General features: G+C 37.7%; 1 long non-coding RNA gene across 1 annotated transcript; it reads right to left on the reverse strand.

The window, feature by feature from the left end:
- Positions 1–302: 302 nt before the first annotated feature.
- Positions 303–4,236, reverse strand: LOC106513148 (uncharacterized). Its single transcript, XR_001309755.1, has 3 exons — positions 4,082–4,236; positions 2,143–2,237; positions 303–885 (listed from the first exon to the last, which is right to left on the reverse strand). It is a non-coding gene; the product is annotated as an uncharacterized LOC106513148 (long non-coding RNA).
- Positions 4,237–4,522: the final 286 nt, after the last annotated feature.

Genomic DNA, 4,522 nt, shown 5'->3' on the forward strand with positions numbered 1-4,522 from the left:
CACACACACACACACACACACACACACACACACACACACACACACACACACACACACACACGCGGTCCATATCTTCCTGCCTGAAACAAAAAAAAGTTCATTATTTTTTGACTCCATGATGTTGATTTCAGCATCCTGTGAGGGTTATATCATCGACTGCAGGCTTGTTTTGTCTTTAAATAATTGTTTCTGTAATTTAGCAGATGCCAGATTTCACTGATAAGAATATAAACATCTGACTTTTTCAGCAGCGTTAATGTAACTGAAACAAAWTTTTTTTTGACAAAGGTGCTGTTGGCTGAGTGTCTACCCATTAAGTCAGACTTATTAATTTMTTTTACAGTTAAGTGTTTTCAGCAACTTGTTTAAATGAAATGTTTTTAAGCATAAAAAATTAAATCATTAATAATCAGTTAATGAAGGAAGCGAGGAGGAAAACAGTTAAGAAATGTAGGAATGAAAAAGGAAAAGTTCTTGGCAGGAAACAGGCCTGGTTTCCTGTGATGTTAATGCTACAAGCCTGTGTAGAGGGGGTCCCTAAGACACACACACACACACACACTGCTGCTAATCAGTAGCACTGTTATCTGGACTCACGGGGGGAAGTGTTTATATTTGTCTAAAAGGCTGGACCACCATGCAGGGCTGAAAATGACACAAAAGCATAATCGATCAGTATAAACGCCCTTTTTGACAGTCATACACACACACACAATTAGACAATTCAGCATATTAAGATCATAAAAAGGTCAACATGCACCTGTTCTCAATTTCTTCTTCTTCTGCTTCTTTTTAATTTGCCTTCATGGCGTGAAACGGGGCCACATTCTTCAGTTTGAGTTTAAAACTGGTCTGGATCACACGGTTTGGGCAGGAAGCTGGTTCCTGTAGGGAAACATTACTCYGTGTGTCACTGTTGTGATTAGGGGTGAGGTGCGGATTCACCCAGCATATCTTGGTTTTGGCCTTATCTGTGTTAAAGCTGGTTAAACTAAACTGAGCTTAATCAGATGGAGATTTTCAAGTCTGGTGCTTTTCTTYCATATTTACACTTAAAACACCACAGTTTTTTTTTGTAACCATATTTATAATCTTTTCATGATGACTAAAGTTCATATTTACACTCTGACCCCACAGGGRAACTGGAGTTTTGTTCTTGTCATGCATCGTGGGTGTTTTATTGAGAAGTCAGAACCGCACTGTTTGGTTTCTGCTGCTCTACAACAGACGGTTCCTCATCAGGTGGCACGGTGAGTTATTGAACCTGTCATATAATTTATGCACATGTTATTTCATTTATTATGAATGTGTAAATCATTTCCARTCTGAACACTACTGCTGTATATTTATTTTACTGTGCTTTATTTTTGTTCAGTATTTCCTCTTGAAACTTTTCTTCTATATTTTGGTCCTTTTACTATTGCAGCTGTATATATACAGTATATTAATTAATTAATTAATTAAATTAATTAATTAAATTAATTAATTAATTAATTAATTTGTGCATCAAAACAGACTCTGCAGCATCACTTGAATCACGTTGTTAGGCGATTTAATATAGTTACTTTGTTTTATTTTTTATTATAAACTATATTTTTAAACTATTTTACATTTAAAAGAGAAGTGCGTACAGACAACAATATCAGATTTATGCTATTAAGGACATGAACACATCATTAATCATGATTTGTGTTTCTAATTGTTCTGTCAAAAAATATGTATTAAATTAGAGTATTTATGGACTTTATTCCGCATCATCTTAAACACGTCATTATTTTATTTGCCATGTGGTATAGTGTTCTGCTTTGTGTTAAAAGGATACTTCATATGTTTTGAAATGGTTTTCTGAGGAAATGTTATGAGCAATCAATATCTTACCTGCTGTAGATAGACCTTCATGTCATCTATCATATTATTTCTGCCAGAACAATGTTATAATGAAAAACTGATATGGATTTAAAGGCTTAACAAACACAATCAGTTATTCAATCTTTGAGTTTTTTTTGTTTTAAGCCACTTAAATCTATGTGATTTTGGGTCACTTAAAAAACAATCAATCTAAGCAAATTGAGTTGAATCACTTCATCACAGTCTTCTATGCTGAGCCTATAGTGACAGTGGGAAGGAAAAAAACTCTTTTACCAAGAGGAAACCTCCAGCAGAACCAGGCTCAGGTTTGGGAGGACAGGAAAGAGACACAGAGAAAACACAGAATGACTGGTTCAGGTGCGCTTCCTCTGGAAGAGAGACAAAGAAAACACACAGCTTTTAAGAACTGAACTGTGTTTTCAAAATGAAGTGTTTCACAAAGCTAATGTAACATTTGCAGAGAGCTTAACTATAGGGATTACATTTACGTGTTTAAATGCCGCAGCGACAACCAGAAAAGTCTGAATTTGGGCCTGTTTTTTTTTGTTTGTTTGTTTTGAGAAGCCTCATGAAGACTCTGTTCAGTGTTTTGTAGTTGTACGGCTGCTGGTGCGTTTGTTCATTGTCGGTCCGACCTCCTCTCTCCCATCTGCCGCTGCTCATTAGCATGGATACAGGACTGGGACCATTTTCACACATACACACACTGGCCATTAATCAACAAGTCAGACCAGGGTCTATTCCCACACACRCGCGCGCACACACACAAAAACAAAGACAATACCCACAGAGACCCGGAGCTTAATCACCAAAATATCCCCCAGCACACTTTACTTGATCTCGACCACCCCTCTTGTCTTGGCGGATCAGACCTGGCAGCTCAAATTTTTTTGTCCGTCAAATCTGCCAACCCAGTGACGTCTCAATTGCCTTTTCCGTTAAGTGATGACTGCTCCCTCGTGGCACCACGAGCGAACACAGGAAGATTTGTTCCCATCAGCTGTTTTCTCCTTTGTCTTGGTGGGTTCAGTCGGCGAGTTCGATTGTGGGAATTTGCTGTCTAATTTGTCTGGCCGTCATGAATGGCCACATTCAAGAAAAGATTTCTTCCCATGAACTGGCAACTTAAGAGAGAGGAGTGCGTAAAGACAAACAAAGCTGACCATGCTGCTGAGCGAAATTATCTGTGGTGGGATAAAGAATTAATTTGAATAAAATGTCATGAAAAGTATGTTTAAAAAAAGTTATGGAAGATATGCACTAATTGTTTACCTGAGATGCAAAATAAGGGATTATTAAGCAAATATAATAAAAAAATCTGGTCATGTCACTGAATATATAACAAAACAGATTTTACAAAGCTCACATTTTAAACTGAAAAAAAAAAAACTACTAAGATAAAACATTATATTCCAGAACTCATGAAGACGTAAAAGTGCAACAAAATGTGTTTTAAACATTTTAATTTCATTTTTTATTGTCTTTTGCGTCATTTTTAAAAAACAGTTCTGTATTGCTTGTGTTTTTTGTGTTGTTTTCTGAGAAATTGTTGAGTTTTATGTTCACCTTTTACTGTTCTGTTAGAGTTGAGATTTGATTTTTTTTTTTTTTTGGGTGGCCAATGAGCAAATACATGATCTTGTTTCTAAAAAAAATGTTTTACCTTTCATCCACATATTTTTGACTAATTCACATTGAAACTTAAGTTGTGACAGAAGCAGATTTCTATCTAAAATGAAGAAAAACGCAGAGTTAAAATGATTTATCTTGTGTAAATCCTTGCCTTTTAATCCCATTTGCTAAACTTCTGCTGTCATATTTCACTCTGACCTCTGCGTTTGACATCATTTGTGTTTCGGCCGCAGTCCYCTGAAACTTTCTCAGCCATCTAATGTCAAATATATCATCACAACGTCCCCACTGTGTTAGAAATCAGTGAATGAGTCATTTAAATAAACTGATTTCTCACACATATGGCACAGCTTTCAGCAACTCTTTGTATTCACACGCGTTTATGTATTTCGGCCTTTATCGCCAAGTCATTTTTTACATCAATGCGTTTTRGATATCATCATTTAAAGACTTGTGACAGGATATTTAAAAAGAAATCTGAGCTCAGAAGTGTGACGGGCCTGCTGTGCCRCAGGACCGGCGCACAAAAGAGGGAAGCATCTCTCTTTCTAAAGCAGGTAGAGCTGCTGTCTCTCCTCACCTGCTGCTAAAGAGTCCAACACAATTCACACTCATCAGCGAGTGATAGAGAGACATCTGCCGTCTCTCCATCCCTGCGTCTCCTCCTCTCCTCTGTGGCAACATCTGCTTCCTCTGCTGCTCTTTCCCATCATGCGGTGGGCGTGTCCAACACCCCGCCACCCCCAGCTTCATTGTTCTAGCCAATCATTGTCCTCRCCAAGCTGTTCCCACGATGCACCAGTAATGACCAGAAGGTGCTGATGGGAGCTGGTGTCTCTGAAGGAATGACTCTGTCTTTACAACCGCTTTAACCCCCGGGGAGGTTTGACAAAAAAAAAAAAAAGGTAAAATACAAACAAAAAGATCACCTCTCTCTTCAACAAACAGAGCTATGAGGTTGATTTTAATGTCTTCTGGCCTGCAACAGCTCCCCCAAACCTGTAATTTAGAAAGAATATGT

The sequence above is a fragment of the Austrofundulus limnaeus genome, unplaced genomic scaffold, assembly GCF_001266775.1.
Source record: "Austrofundulus limnaeus strain Quisiro unplaced genomic scaffold, Austrofundulus_limnaeus-1.0 Scaffold10, whole genome shotgun sequence".
NCBI lineage: Eukaryota > Metazoa > Chordata > Actinopteri > Cyprinodontiformes > Rivulidae > Austrofundulus > Austrofundulus limnaeus.